Source organism: Kogia breviceps, chromosome 5, assembly GCF_026419965.1.
Source record: "Kogia breviceps isolate mKogBre1 chromosome 5, mKogBre1 haplotype 1, whole genome shotgun sequence".
NCBI lineage: Eukaryota > Metazoa > Chordata > Mammalia > Artiodactyla > Physeteridae > Kogia > Kogia breviceps.
This window is the reverse complement of record NC_081314.1, coordinates 105,387,986-105,405,034: the sequence shown is the minus strand read 5'-3', so window position 1 is coordinate 105,405,034 and position 17,049 is coordinate 105,387,986. Positions and strand designations below refer to the sequence as shown.

General features: G+C 34.1%; 1 protein-coding gene across 10 annotated transcripts in view; it reads left to right on the top strand.

The window, feature by feature from the left end:
- Positions 1-17,049, top strand: part of EPHA6 (EPH receptor A6) — an 850,011-nt gene that overhangs the window by 133,764 nt on the left and 699,198 nt on the right. The gene's annotated exons all lie outside the window — the stretch shown is intronic.

Sequence of the window (17,049 nt, the reverse complement as noted above, 5' to 3'; positions counted from 1 at the left end):
TTGCTTATGAAATGGGGGAAAACTGTACTTGGGGAAATTAGGGAAGCTTTATTTAATATGTAACATTTGAGTTTCCTGAAGTGTGAATAGAATTTGGATGGGTAGAGAAGTACTAGGGAAGGGAATGATAAGCATAGGTGGAAAAGAGAAAGGAGCAAAATAGTTAAAATAATTATTTCATTTTGTCTATTGCGTGGTTTGCAGAAACCCAAAACCTAAACATAAATCCTGAGAAAATGGTTCAAGTGAAAGAAATGTCTTTGGTAGGTGCCTTGGAGTTACCTGCCCCTGGAGGCAAGTGAGCTGTTGTGTTTGTAAACCAGTTCTCTAGATTGTGTGTGTTTATTCCCCAGAGCTTGTGACCTCCTCTGGCATTTTGGGTACCTTCCTAGAAGGGAGTTGGCTTGCTCTTAAGTTGATGGTCTGGGGATATGAGAACTATTGTAGTACAGATAGCAGTCTGGGATAACGGCTTCATTGTCAGCCCTGGCATAAGCTTTGATGGCTCCTGGTCTTGAACCATCACAAAATCTTTGGTTTTGTGAGTTCAGCAGTACCCTCATTGGTTTCTAATTTGTCTCATTTCTGGGATCATTGTTATCTGTTAGTCAGTGCCGCAGATCCTGGTATGTCAGTGCCTTTTGGTTGCCCTTCAAGCTTGGCTACCCATTTTTGCGTTAGAACAATTACATCCACCTTCACTGTTACATTTAAGTGTCACCATTTGGCCTCTGCTATTCAAAAATCCCATCATTCTTATTGAAACTAGGGAAACAGTTTCATAAGCAGACTCTTAACTCTACCCTTTATTGATCAATAATCACTTTCCTTCTAATGAAAGGAGAGTGTTTTCACTATTGGGTTACACTGAGAATTTACTATAATTGTAGCCTAGAGGCTTGAAGGAGGTGGAAAGGGAGATTTTGAAGAGGGTAGGCTTTGTCTTGCCAGATATCTACTTGAGGTGAGGCCACTGCATGTCCCTCAGGCAAAGGGAGGCTGTTGTCCTTTTGCAAGGGTGAATGAGCTATTTCTACAGGCCCAAAGACTTTAGGGAAGTCTGGGAATTCAAGTTCTCAAAAATATCTTCATCCATGTCTCTTCTAGCTCTTAGAGGTTTTCCTATTTATCCATGCCTGACTTTATGTAAGAGATATGACAAGGCTGTAAATTCCTCCTTCTCAGCAGTTTGGTTCCTACCTAGCACAGTGAGGTCCTGAGCTTGGTTTGCATCTCTAACACCTTTCAGCTGCAGGAGACTAGTATCTCTATAAATACTATTATTTTATTTAAAAAGCCTTTGATTTCACACCATGTTGGCTGTTGGAGTTGGGTGTTGGCTGAGTTGAGTTTGTCATTTTTCTTTCTTCAATGCATTGATGGTATTTAACAGTAACCATTGTCCTTTATAATTACCTTTGCTACTGCAGTGTATCTTTCTCAAATTCTGGAGATATTACATAAACCAATGCAACCCTTCTACTTTATGAAATCCCATTTCAGCACAGGTAAGAATGTTAGTAATTGAGATACTTCAGAATGCCAGTGGGTATCACTATTCACTTATTACCAGCACTGGAATTCTTGTTGCCATTTGGCTAGTGAGTAATCCAGTTACTGGGCTACTTGCTTCCTAGAATTGTTTATTTGTACCAACTGGCTTAGTTGCAGTTCCCCTGTGATCTGATGCTGAGGTAAGAATTTGAGTGCAGATAGTTTATTTGGTAGATGCAGGAAGCATGGGTCAGGGAAGAAAAGTGACACAGAAAAAAGATGGCAGCAATAAAGGGTGCTTTATTAAGCTAGTTAATACCATGGATAACTGGAGCTTAATCCCACTGGGACGTTCAGGGAAATGGTATAAAACATGTCTCATACACTATATTCCATGAGTTATTTTTAGAGGGCTTTTCCCCTAGGGATGTTAATTCCTTAGCACTTCTGACCCGTGTGTACACAGAGACTTGCAGTTTTGAGGAATAAAATGACAGCCCTCATGCACAGAGTTGTTAAAGCATCCTGAAAGGTCCGAGGAAATGGGCAGAGTACTGACAGCATCTGCTACAAGGAAGATCTGAAATTAAAGTGAATTAATGTCAGACCATGGAGCACATTGAATGCCATTCAAGGAAGAATTTAAATTTGATTATATCTCAAGCAAGAAAGTTACACTGAAGTGACATATAGTGTAAATTGGGGAACAGAGAATGAATTGGGTAGTACAGTGGAAGGGAGAATATAACATCTTCCTTTTGTTCTAGTTCTGATCGGTACCTGCTCCCAGTCCTAATAGTAAATCCACTGTTAGAAAGGTTCACTTAGGATAGCATTCTGAGTGTACTTCAGCAATATTTCAGATCAAAAGAGATTCCATTCTCAAAATAATTGGGAATTTAGTAAGAATGCAGGCAAATATTCCTAAGATTAATTTTCTGTATTCCATTGTGAAGAGTCGCAGAAAATATCCCCTTTATCTTTAAGTTTAAATATCTCATTTTGGTTAAAAGCAAATTAGCTTTACTCTGGCAAAAGCAGCTGTATGTAGAGAGAAGCAACATGGTCCATGCCTGCATTCCCTAGTCTACTGTACTTGTTCAGTCACCTTCATGTGCCCGTTGAATCTCATTTTGTAATTTGTCATTTCCAGTAGTGGTTTGCCAAAGACAAGGAACAGAAATTAGACGTGTATGAAAAACAAAAATGATAAAGGAGGAAATACTGAAGAGCACTTTTTTTTTTTTTTGTGGTACGCGGGCCTCTCACTGTTGTGGCCTCTCCCGTTGCGGGGCACAGGCTCCGGACGCGCAGGCTCAGCGGCCATGGCTCACGGGCCCAGCCGCTCCGCGGCATGTGGGATCTTCCCGTACCGGGGCACGAACCCGTATCCCCTGCATCGGCAGGCGGATTCTCAACCACTGCGCCACCAGGGAAGCCCTGAAGAGCACTTTTTGGAATAATTTGAAACCCATTCAGAAACAGAAGAGTAAAAAATAATAAGTTGTTATACCTTAATCACTAATCTAGTAATAGCTGCATTAATTTGTCATCTCCACATAGAACACCAACAAGCAAATTCAAGTTAGGCTAACTCACCCAGTCACACAAACTTTAATCCCTTGCAAACCCTTTGCCACTTTTAATATTTCTGGCATTTATACTCAAAAACACTCCTTTCCAACTTTCCAGTGTTGAGGACCTTGTTACTGGGTCAACTGTAGGTTGTCTTTCTTCTTTCTTTTGGAGGTATTCTCTACCAGTATTCGCAGCTTATTGCAACAAATCCAGTGGAAAGACTTCTGTATTGTGCAGCAGACTGCCAGACATGCTTGGGTATGTCTGTGTCCACAGTGGATACAATTTATTTCCAGAAAACTCATCATGTGTCATGCAGTAGGGTTCTTTCTGTTGTCTCCCTTGTTAAAAGTGAAGAAATGTACCAAAACATCAAGTAGTGGAAAAAATACTATGGTTTAAACTTTGATCTCTCTTACATATGTCTATGTAAAGTGAAAAACAACATCTGTGGCAATCAGTATATACAAACCTCTAGATTTGAGCAAAATAATATCATTATATCCCCAAGATAGCACAACCCTGTTTCCAAATTTGCAAAGATTAGGAGGAATTAGACTTTTCATGTGGCTCTCTCCTATGGTGGTCTCCCAGATCTCTAAATCCCTAGGGTGGTTTATTCCTGTATAAGTGAGACCTATTTAGTCTTTTCACTTTCTGGAAGAGAGGTGCCTCTAGAGGCTGGAATGACCAATCATGGCTGCCTCTTATTGCTGGCTACTAATTAGTTCAGTGCCACATTATCATCCTTAGTCTATGCAAGTCCTCTCTTGCTTTATTTATTTAATCCTGTTTCCTATACATATTCCTCTTCTTTTACCATAGACAATGATTCTCTTGTATTTGAGTAGAAAACCTTTAATTTGTATATGGTTTTAGACAATGTAAACTGTCTTGTGAATATGTTATTTTGGTTTTCATAAACTATAGACCTCATTTTGATCCACACTATTTTTTTTATCAGCCCTATGTTTTAAAATCTATATTTGTTACTGGGTGTTCATTTACTCTTTTAGTACTAATTGCTGTGAATGTAGTTTTTTGCTGTTTGGTTCCACTATAGTTTACTTATCTGTAGTGATTACCTCCAACTTCCAGTTACTATAAATCATGCTATGATGAACATACTTATACTTTTCCAGTTATAGGCCTGCTGAATATTTCTCTAGGGTTTATGTATTTGTGAGTGTGTGTATAAATGTACATGTCATAATGTGTATGCATACTCAATTTAACTGCCAGAAGATTGCCCTCTATAATAGCTGTAAGAGGCTACTCTCTCATCAACAATTTATAAAGCTTCTTACTTACATCTATCTTGACAGTACTTGAAAAGATAGAGCTTTTTCATTTTTGTCAATCTTAATGAGTCTAAAATTTTATTCCAGTGCTACTTCAGTTTCTTTAAATTTTAACGAGTTTCTGAATCTTTTCATATACTTGTTGGTATTATCCTATATCCTTAGGTATTTTAAAATTGGGGTTACTGGTTCTTTTTTAAAAAAATTATTTATTTGTAAAAATTCTTTATGTAGTCTAGATATTTTTCCTTCATAGCTCTTAACACTGCAAAAACCGTATCCAAATCTGTCATCTATCAATTTTGTTTGTGGTCTCCTTTACTGAATAGGAATTCTTGTTTTTGATGTAATCAAATTCATCCATTTTTCACTTTATATTTTCTACTTCAGGTTATTGTTTAAGAAGTCTTTCCCTAACCCTAGATCACAAAGATTTATTTACACTATATATTAACTTTATAGTTTAACCTTTCACATTTAGATCAGTTGCCTTTGGGGATCAACCTTCTTATAAGGGATCACATAGAAATACAGTTTTGTTTTTTATATAGTGATCCAGTTTTTCTATTGAATAGCCCATCTGTTGCACTTTGATTTTGTATATACTCATTACTTGATGTTTACTTCCCATATAAACATGGTCTATCTTTAAATACTGTATTCTGTTTCATGATCCGTTTGCCTCCTTTGTGCTAGTATATAAGATTTTATTACTGTGGAATTATAGAATATTGTAATATCAATAGGACAAGTCATAATTGTAGGTTCTTCTTTTTTTTAAATGACTTAGATATTCTTGAAATGTTATCCTTTCCTATACTTTTTAGAATAAGTTTACTAAGTTTCCTAAAAATATAGAGCTGGTATATATATTAGAATTGAATTTACATTATAGATGAATGTGGGGAAAATGGACACATTTACTGTATCAAAGTATCCCATCAGTATTATGGATTACAGTATTCCCATCCAGGAGCATCAGATGTGTTTCCAGTTATTCAGAATTTCTTTTGAGACCCTTACAGGGAACCAACTGGCAAAGCCAAAACGTGGTTCACAGGGCCCAGTCCTAGCACTGCAAAGCAGAAGGATACCTCTGAAGCTGAGAGACAGTAACTTAATAATAGCGCAGATAAGATTTAACAGTTTCTTAAAAGTTTGGCTGAATTTGTTTAAGTCCACATTTCTGCTCCCAAGTTAGTTTGAGCCATGTTGTTGTTGCTGTTGCTGTTACTTTTTTATAAGGGGCCAATTTGTTGATTTTTTTTTGTAGTAAATAAGATTGTTATATTTTTATTATCAGAAGTGTATAAATTTCCTAGAATTAATTTGGAAAGACTTTAGTTTGTTGTGCTTGGAAACTGTATTTTTAATAATAATTTTATGCTTACACATGGAGTATATATTCCATTATTTGTATAAACATAAAATTATGGACAATTATAAAACTTACAAATCATGAGGAAGAAAGTAAAATTCACTGATAATCCTTTCTTTGAGAAATAACCAGTTATTTCAGTTTATTAAGAGTTCTTTCCTCAGCTCTATGTGTGTGTGTCTATACTTTCTCTGTGAATATTATTATTATTATTATATAATACTGTTAACCACATGGGTTATATAATATGATATATGTAAAATTGTTAGATAATATATAATGTATGCATATATTTTTCAAAATGTAAAATAGAGTTAACTTATTGTTTTACATAGTTCAGTTTTTCCACTTAATATATTATGTATATATTTTCTAAGCCATTAAATGTTCTTTTCAAAATGAATTTTAATAACTGGATGGCATTCTATCATTTCACTATTTCACAATTATTATTTAAAACTTATTCTAAAAGTGAAATTACTTTATCAGTGGCTTAAATACCTTCTTAGAATTCTCAAATATATTGCCAAGTTTTTCATGACTGGTACCCATCAGATGCTAATATTTTTTTCTAGGAAGTCCTTTTACTCTTAACTTTTTTGGGTTATTTTGTTTTAGTTGTTACCCTTATTAGCAACATGCATTTGTGTAGCAGTTATTCTTGTGTGGGTGGGTGTATGTGTTTTAATCATTGGAATATCCTTTATTTTACCAAGCACTTTGATAGATTTTTGTATTTAAGATTGGAAACAGGAGATAGAGTGAACACTCTGAATAGTAAAGAGATGAATCTGATGTGTTTGCAGAAAAGTTGGAATGAGGAGAGTGGATCCATAGCTAGTATGTGGGTTGCAGTTGCATTTTGTTTATTATAAAATCTTGAAGTCTTTATCTTTTAAAAGTGGATATTAAACAATTATTGTTTGAAAACTGACATGTGTATTTTACCTTCTATCATGACATATTTTATACCTCCTATTTATATGCTTGTTTACAATTTTTTCTTCTCTTATGAATTTTTCCCCTGGAATTTTTTTTTTCTATATTCTACTTCACTATATTTCTAATTTCTCAGATGTGTATATTCATTGATTTTTTTTCTATTAACTTATAAACTGTTGCATTTTACTTAAATCATTGCTCTAAATATTAACTATTTTTAGTATATGTTAGATCCTTTCAGTATATGTAAGAGATGATACTGACTTTGAATGTAAGCTTCTTAACTTTGGGAACCATATCTCTTTAAGTATATGTATCACTTAATTCCATGTCCTTTTAATTTTTAGCTACTTAGGAAATGTGCAGTGTTTTGCTTATTGGATTTATGAATTGTAAACTTTCATAGAAAAATATAATATAACTAACACACACAGAGAAACATATTTTCAATGTATTTTGATAGTATATTCATATGAAAAGTATTTCATAATATTTATTGTTGACACCTCTCTGTTCTTCTGTCTCTTAAGAATATTGGGTTAATCAGAAGTATACAGGATATTTAACATCCATCTAGTTATTTTTGCCTGTTACAAAGCACCTAAGTACAAAAGTACAAAAGTACCTAAGTTCACTGGTCCCATATAATATATTTTAGAGCTGAAAGATTTATGTTCCCAACATGACCTTAAAACTACATGCAATGCATCATAAGGTTTTTTTATTACTATGCTAACAGCAATTTTAGGTTATTATTCTGTGGAATATAATATGTAATATCCAGGTATAGTTTTTTTTCTTGAAGTTTGCAAGGTGTATGGTTGTTAAGCATTTTTATTTAGTTAGCTTCAAATATTATTTTGCTTTTTTTCCCCTAAGAAAAGATTAATGAAACTTTTTCTAAAGGTGGTTTGAAATAACAGGTAAGTTTATTACACTGTCTGGCTTATTGCACAGTGATGATTATGTCAGATCCTATTTAAAACCATGCAGTTCTTTTAAACAGTCTTACAGAAAGAATACATTTAAACTGTACTCTAGGTACTCTAGGTAATCAATAATTTGTGAGATTACAAATGAGGTGTAGGGGAAAATTGTGAAAGCACAAGTTCTCAAATATCTTCATCCATGTCTCTTCTAGTACTTGTGCTTTCACAATTTTCTCACTATACATACACTTACATTCTGTGTTTAAGAATCATTAAATACAAATATGCCACACAAAATTAGTATAACCTATCATAATTTTGTGCAAGTCAGACATTTATTTATGGCACATGTAGTTTATATCTCTAAGTCAATTAACGTAGACAAATCTCAATTTGAAGCCATTGGAGAAGCTGATGATCATTAGATATAGTTTCACATGTAGGATTCTGGTGTCAAGCAAGCTTTGACATATCAGGAACAATTCCTATGGAACTGTAGGCCTGGGTAGAGTTATAATTTTATATGAATTGTGAAGGTCTAACATATTTTGAAAGACCATGTCAAAATAGATACCTTTGTGAAGTGTTAAGCAACATTAATGGGCCAGAACATGAACTGAAACATATGTAGAGAATCATCTTCTTACCTTAAAAGAATCTCTATAAATTTATTTTACACATTACATACCTATGATTAAAAAAAGCACTCTTCTTCAGATTACTGCATGAAGATTGTGCTTCTGCCCACATTAGCACTCCACCAAACCTTTTTTTGTCATAGATGCCGTAACTTCTCTGTTAAAAATCCAGTAAATATTGAACTGTTCTTATTTTACAGGACCTTTCAGCAGCATTTGATATGCTTAAATACTTTCTCCTTCATTAATCATTTTCTTTGCAATGTGTACAGAACATCACAGTCTTAGGCGTTTCTTCTCCCAATTTGCATTAACATGTACAGTTTGACTGTTCATTTATTTCATACCTTATGTTTGTAAGAATTACCAATTCATAATATAATATAGTTAAATATTACAACATTTAGTTAAAATAGAAAGTTAATCAGTCAAGGTTGTAGACTTTATTAGTAATTAGAGCAAAGATAGGTGATCTGACTGCATCAGTAAATAGTCCTTTTTATATTAAAGTCCTCTACTAAAGAGGACTTTAATATAAAGTCCTCATATATAATATAAAGAATATATATAATATTATATAATATAAAGAATATTTATATTATATAAATACTTATATCTATATAATAAATATAGAATATTTATAAATATTTATATAATATAAAGAATTCTTTAATTCTACTTAAAGAATACTTTTTAAGCAGCTTGGGTGTTACATCACTTATCAGTTCTCTCTCTCTCTCCTGATGCAGACACATATTCTTGATACCATTTTCCTCTCCTCCTCTCTCCATCTTGAAAACATGCACCCACACCCCCACACACCCCCAACCCCGGCTCCACACACACAGAGCACTTCTCGGTTCTCAACCTGAGTCTTTGTCCTAAGGTAAAATCTTGTGCTCTAGCATAGTGCTGGCTGAGTCATCTGATGTTTGCAGACTTCAGTTAATTCATCTGATATTTCTGTGTTCAGCTAAGTCATTATGAAGGCTCTAAAACAGGATGATTAGTTTAGGAGGGACCTCAAAGTTTATATATCTGTCAATAATGTGTGATATTTAGAAACCTGATGTAAGAAACAGTAGTCTCCCATGAGTGGAAATGTTCAAAATTGTTTTAGTTAGAATTCAGGCCTTCTATTACTCATTTCCATAGTCAGCAAATATTAAGAACCTACTGTGATCCTGGCATTGTATACCCCTGGTGCTGGGGATACAATAATGGGACAAACAAAGTCCCTGCCCTCATAGAGATTATATTCTATTTAAATGTATTTTAGTTCAAAGCCTCCATATGGGCTAATAGGACCCTCTAGATACTTGTGGTGGTGATTTTTCTGTTTTCTTTGAAGACTCAAATAAGTCAATTCCCTCCTTTAAGTCAATTTCCTCATCCATAAAACCAGGATAATATGCTTTATTATCTCTACCATATAAGAATGAAATTAAGTATGATTTGTGAGATTATTTTCACATGCTTTCTGTATTTGTGAAGTACTGTGGAAACTAGCATGGAATTGTTGAACATAAGACAGAACAATTAAGATGAATATTTTCCATATCTTAATTGTAGAAATTCTATTCAAAGATAGTTTTTGGAGTATCTTATTTATTGGTTAAGTGAAAATCTTAATTTTTTGTACCAATTAAGGCTTATAGACATTCAGAAGATGGACTCTATTTAAGAACTTTTAATCTTCATGAATATGTGACTATTTTTTATGGGAAGAATCATTCCTTCTTAATAGAAATTATCCTTCTTGCTATATATTGGTCCTGTTAATAGGACAAATGCACCAAAAGTAATAAATTTATTTATAAAACTTAGTCTCAGTAGTTGTCTTCCAGATAGCTATGCCATTGAGTTCTTACTTTTTTATTAAATATCTTTGTAGTGCTAATAAAAAAGTTTTATGTTTATCCAAAGTGAAATAGAAATGTATATGCACATGATGCATTTTGCTTCTTGTTTTATTCTCTTGTTTTAGTCTGAAACTATTTATCATTTAAATGCAAAGCCTTCACTTTTCTGTTGCAAAACAGATTTATGTTATTAACTACATGCCTAGCAGCAAAATTCAGGGCACTGATTTTCTAAGTTTATGTCAGTATATTGACTCAAAGTGAATATTTAAGTGGTTCTGAGGAAAATATCACATTAGAATAAGAAGGCCTCTATAACAAGCTTTCCTTTGGTAGAGAGTATTAGATGCTTATGATTTAAAATTAAGTCATTACAGCTTACATAATGAGATGCCTATGTACATTCAACTACTTAGTTTATTTAGATTATGCAAGATAAGAGGTAGAATGTTTGGAACAAATCAGATGTTTGTCATTTTACCAAATGAAGACTTCTCTTCATTCTCACCTCTTCTATTTTTTATCATTCTTAGAATGAAGTTGGAGATTTTCTTCCTCTGCATTGCTCCCTTTCTCATTTAAATTTAGTTTAATCTTGAGGAATAATTAGTTATAGCCACATACACAAAACCCTTGGTAACAAGTTATACAGGGAACCTAATTAGGAATTATAGATTTCCCATGATTTTGTTGTTCTTTCTTCGTTTCATTTAAATCTATCTTTAGATTATCTTTTACTTTTGGAAAAATATCTGGGTAATGATAGGCTATTTCATTATTTTATTAATTAGTCATCTACCAATGTAATACTAGCTAATTTTAAGTCATATGTTCTTTTGGATTCTATATCTTTGCAATGATCTTTTGTAATATTCTATTTCCTTTTCATATTTCCCTTTATATATTTATCATAACCACATTTTGAAGAAATAAGTCAAGAAAAAATATATTTTTTTATCACATAGTTATCTCCCTTTTAGCTGATAGCAGGCATCTGTTACAAATAGAGGCAGAAATAAATTTAAGTTACTAATTTTAAAATTAGAGTGCATGCAGACAGAATAAAGGGAAGAGAGGAAAGTGGTTCTACATACATATAAGTACTTATTCATTTAGGAATCACAGGTAAAGGTATAAACCAAAGTTATTTTTTATTTAGCAGTCTCTTTCTTCACTGTTATTAGGATGCTTCCTTCCCTAGTCCCTACTGTCAGGATATTTAATATTGGTTTTTAATGATTTTTTTTTTTTCCTTAAACCAGATCAGCCCTGCAGCTGTTCAGGGTCCTAATGGATCTAGGGTGTGATTTTTTTCTCCCTCTCTTTTCTGTCTGTAGATAAAGAGGTAAGCATTTTAGTATGAAGTTAATTTCTCTCTTCCTTTGTTAAAATTTTCTTGAGCTATGGCCTTTGAGTAAGTTATCACTGCTATTTAAAAATGTAATTATTTTTCCAACAGCCCTTTCTATGCTGAGAAATAGACTATCTGCTTTTATTTTAAAATTTTAAAGTTTATTTTTTAGATAAACATTTATAATCCTTTTGAATTCTAAAAATTTTCAGAGGGAAGAAGGTGTAAATTTGAGAGATTCACGTTAGAATTTTGGATGTTTAGGTCAGTTTACCAGCAATTCAAATTATCTGAATATTCTTGCCTAGGAAGGCTATTTGATTGCCTTATTTTGTCTCTGAAAAAAGAATGCAGTCTGACTCCACAGTGACTGCCCTTTGCTTTAGGAATTAATTTTCTCGTTCTAACTTTCAATGTCCAAAAGGAATCCACCTTTTAGTCTAGTTTATTTAGCTTCCTATAGAAAGAAAAACTCACTCTGTGTAGATGGGGATGGGTTTTTATTTTTCTTATTTTTTATTTTTATTATTTTTTTGTGTGTTTGATACGCGGGCCTCTCACTGTTGTGGCCTCTCCCGTTGCGGAGCACCGGCTCTGGACGCGCAGGCTCAGTGGCCATGGGTCACGGGCCTAGCTGCTCCACGGCATGTGGGATCTTCCCGGACCGGGGCACGAGCCCGTGTCCCCTGCATTGGCAGGCGGACTCTCAACCACTGCGCCACCAGGGAAGCCCAGGGGATGGGTTTTTAGAGAACACTCAGGCATGAATGGATTAAGTACTGTTCATAGCTTTTTACATTTCCTATCACTTCTAATAAAGATTAATTTTAAATGGAACTGCCCAAGAGATTTATCAGTGGAGAAATAGTCTTAGGTGATGTACAACACTAAGCTGTATGTATGCGCAGACTTCTGGCAACTTCAGCCATATACCAAGTTTTTTCCAGGGGATTAAAGTCCTGCCTCTAATTAAGACAAGCACATGTATAACTTACTCTCCAGTTTGAAATGTGTACATACATCTAGTAATTATAGAAGTTGGATGATGAAATAATCAAACCTGTCATTAGGTCTGCTGTTAAGTTGGTCAATTCTGTCAGCTATTTTCTTTTTTTTTTTAACATCTTTATTGGAGTATAATTGCTTTACAATGGTGTGCTAGTTTCTGCTTTATCAAGAAATGCTTTCAACTTTTCACCATTGAGTATGAAATTAGCTGTGGGTTTGACATGTATGACCTTTATTATGAAGAAGTAGGTTCCCTCTATGCCCACTTTCTGAAGAGCTTTTACCAAAAATGGATGTTGAATTTTATCAAAAGCTTTTTCTGCATCTATAGATGATCATACATTTTTAAATATTTATTTATTTATTTGGCTGCACCAGGTCTTAGTTGCAGCATGCGGGATCTTCGTTGCTGTGTGCAAGATCTTCGTTGTCGCGTGCAGGATCTTCAGTTGCAGCATGCAGGATTTTTTTTTTTTTTAAGTTGTGGCATGTGGGATTTTTAGTTGTGTCATGTGAACTCTTGGTTGTGGCATGTGGGATCTAGTTCCCTGACCAGGGATCGAACCTGGGCCCCCTGCATTGGGAGCCTGGAGTTGTAGCCACTGGACCACCAGGGAAGTCCCAAGATATTCATATGGTTTTTATCCTTCAATTTTTTAATGTGGTGTATCACGTTCATTGATTTGTGGATATTAAACAATCCTTGCATCCTGAGATAAATCCCACTTAATCATGTTATATGATCCTTTTAATGTATTGTTCGATTTGGTGTGCTAGTATTTTGTTGAAAATTTTTGCATCTGTGTTCATCAGTGGTATTGGCCTGTAATTTTCTTTTTTGTGATATCTTTGTCTGATTTTGGTGTCAAGGTGATGGTGGCCTCACAGAATGAGTTCAGAAGTATTCCTTCCTCTGCAGTTTTTTGGAATAGTTTCAGAAGGATAGGTGTTAACTCTTTTCTAAATGTTTGGTAAAATTCACCTATAAAGCCATCTGGTCCCGGACTTTTGTTTATTGGGAGTTTTAAAATTACTGATTCAATTTCAGTACTGGTAATTAGTCTGTTCATATTTTGTATTACTTCCTGGTTTGGTCTTGGAAGATTGTACCTTGCTTTAGACTTGGGAATGAAAGACGATACACTATTCCTAGAGCTTTAGATGGCCATCCCCATTCATTTCTCTAGCTACAACCCTCTTTGTGAAGCAATGACCTTGAGCAATAAGGTAATATGCTACTTAGATCCTATGCTTTCCTTCTGTACCACACTATAGGTAAGACCCCTGAATTCCCTGCTCAGATGGCTTCAAATCTCCTTTCAAGAACTTTAAGGCTTCTTATTGGGGGTCCACCCTCCAAAGGGTGAACTGTGTTACTGGTATGCTCAACCTAGGTTGAATAGAGGACCAGGGTTGGCATCTTTTTGTATCAGAAGAGGGACACAGCTGGGACATGACGACTGGGATGCTCATATATGTGCTTGTGTGAAGTCCTTCATGGTATGGGATTTACCTAGCATCAGGGAAGAAATAGAAACGGGGTTGGCTAAGGTTAGGGGTTGGCTCTGGATGGACTACCACATGCTGGCATGAAATTCTGTGAAGTCCAAATATTTTAAATTTGACCCTGGCCTTCCAGTATCTTTCTAAAGTAGGCAAATAGAACATACTTAGAGTTTGATCTTCTTTGAAGAATGATTTATCATTTTAAAATATTTAGACATTTGGTATGTGAGCACTATACTTCCATTCTTTCCTTGGACCCCACATTTTTAGAGGCTCTATTTATTTTAATACTTGGAAATTGTAACAAAAAAGTTATGTAACTGTATAAATACAAATATAACTTTGTGTAAATGCAGTGTTTTCAAAGAATACATTATGATTTAAATATGATAGCATTTCTATATCTACTAATGACAATATATTTTTAGTAAATTTCCTAGCCTTTTAGATCTTATAGCAATCTTGAATTTATGTATACTCATTTTCGTGAATCATATTCAAATTTAAAAATCTAATTTAAATTACTTTCAGTATTCTTGGATAAGATTAAATTTAGCAGTTGATCCCTTTTGGCTATTTTGGTATCTGAATCTCATTCTAATTTCTTTCTTTCTTTTTTGTTGTTGTTGTTGTTTTTTTGATTACAGAGAGAAGAAACACTATTGTTTCTCAAACATCATTAATTTAACATAGAAAATAATGTACCATTTTGTTAAACATCCTTATGTAGTGCTTTGAAAAGAACCACATTTTTCATTATTTGCATGTATTTTGTTATTTCCTTATCTCTTGGTTCAGATTAGTTCTGATTCAGTGTATGCATGTCATATTCTTCTCATTCCTGATCTCTCTCTCCATCTAAACATTTTTTCCAAACCCAACATATTTTTAAATAAAGATATGTAATGATTTCAGAACTTTTTTTTCTGTCACGGATGTAATTTTTCACATTTATTTAATCTCATATTTTAGGAGAATTGATTGATGAGAATGGTTAATACTTTTTATTAATATGAAGAGATATAGTCTGAAGATGTTAAAATGTAACTACTCAAACAGATTTTATTGACAGTTTATCTCTATACTCCTATATGGGAGAGTAGAGGATGCAGTGTAGACAATAGTAATTACATGCATTCCCTGAGGAATAAAATCAATTCTGATTAGAAATTTATCTGAAATAAGAATAATCACTGGATAAGTACCTTAGAGGCTCTCCAATGGGAAAAATGCTTAGAATTTTGGACATTTATTTTGACAGTTCTCAGATTTTATTAGTTGTATTTTGTCTTACTATTTATATTCTGAATGGTTAGCTTACCATTTTAAATGAGCTCTAATAGTTCTGGTTTGCCTTTAAATTTACCTGTAAGAGTCATATAAGACCTATAATATGTTAGGATGAAAGGTATTTAGATGGGTAATTTTATGTGCCTCTGTGAGATTTTTGGATCACCCCTGATAAACAGTGGGTGTGTTTTGTAAAATTGTATCCACAGTTCTAAAGGAACTCATTGTTTCTTCTGGAAAATACCGTCTGAATTTCAAGCAAGCAACTTACAAATGAAATTTTAGATACAGAATTGTTTTTAAGTTTGCTTGATGGATAATATAAATTATTTATTTGTGGAAATTTAAAGTAGATAATTTGAAAGTATTAGTGTTTCAACAATCCAATAGACGGAGGAAAGAAGCCATTCTGTTAGAAACTATATCAATTGAAATTCCACCAGTCTCGATTTTTTTTTTTTTTTTTTGCGGTACCCGGGCCTCTCACTGTTGTGGCCTCTCCCGTTGCGGAGCACAGGCTCTGGACGCGCAGGCTCAGCGGCCATGGCTCACGGGCCCAGCCGCTCCGCGGCATGTGGGATCTTCCCAGACCGGGGCACGAACCCGTGTCCCCTGCATCGGCAGGCGGATTCTCAACCACTGCGCCACCAGGGAAGCCCAGCCAGTCTCGATTAATTAACTCTCTACAGCCAAATAAAATAAGAAACTCCAAACTGGATGAGTTAAATAAGCTTATTATAAATCACTGAAGTGTGGTATCAAGAAATAGAACACATTCACTATAGAAAACAGTTTATCATTTCCACTGTACTTTAATAGAAATGAGAAATTATGATGACTAGTATGTTCTTCCAAAAAGGCTGTAAAGTTACCAGAATGTGTTTTTGTTTATTGAAAATTATTATAACTTTTATTATACAAATAAAATATGCTTACAATCTAAATTTGTAATATAGAAGTATTCAGTATTAGATGTATAAATAATGACAATGCCAATTAATTTTAATGTACTCAAACATTTTTACTAAAATTAAAAGAAAGATAAGTTTTTTCTATTCATATAGGTGGCAGAATGCTTGTATGTAAACACACAGAAGTGAAGAAAATCCAATGATCTAGCTCAGAGTAAAAGCCAAAGTGTTTCCAATGCTTACAAAGGCTTTTCTGCACCTTCTTTGCCTCTCTGTTTGTTGCCCTTTCAAGCTGTTGCTAAAACATACCTATACCCTCCTGCCTCAGGGATTGGTACTTACCCTTTCCTCTTCACTGCCTCACCTCTAAGACGTTACTTAAATGTCACAACCTCAGTAAGGCCTTCTCTGGTCATACTATTTAAAATTTCAACCCTCTTCCCCATCTCCCTGCCTTATTTTTTCCCATTGTACTTTCTACCATATTATTCAGTTGACTCATTTACAGTTTTTATTGCGTCTCCTCACTCTAAGTAAGATCCATGAAGGCAGGGAGTTTTTGTTCAGCTAGTGCACTGTTGTATTCCTAGTGTCCAGAATAGTGCCTGATAAATATTTCTTGAATAAATCTACCTGATAAATATTTCCTGAATAAATCTAAAGCCTTCTCTATGCCTATTTTCTATCAAAATAGACATGTAAATATTTAATTGAATACTGATGAATATACCTCAGTTTGTGGCAAATTGGATATGAAGACAAATGGGTAACTAGAGTACATTTGTCATTGGTCTAGTTATTTGATCACATAATAGATGCTATTTTAGGTTGTTTATAGAGTACTAAAAACCATTTAAAGTT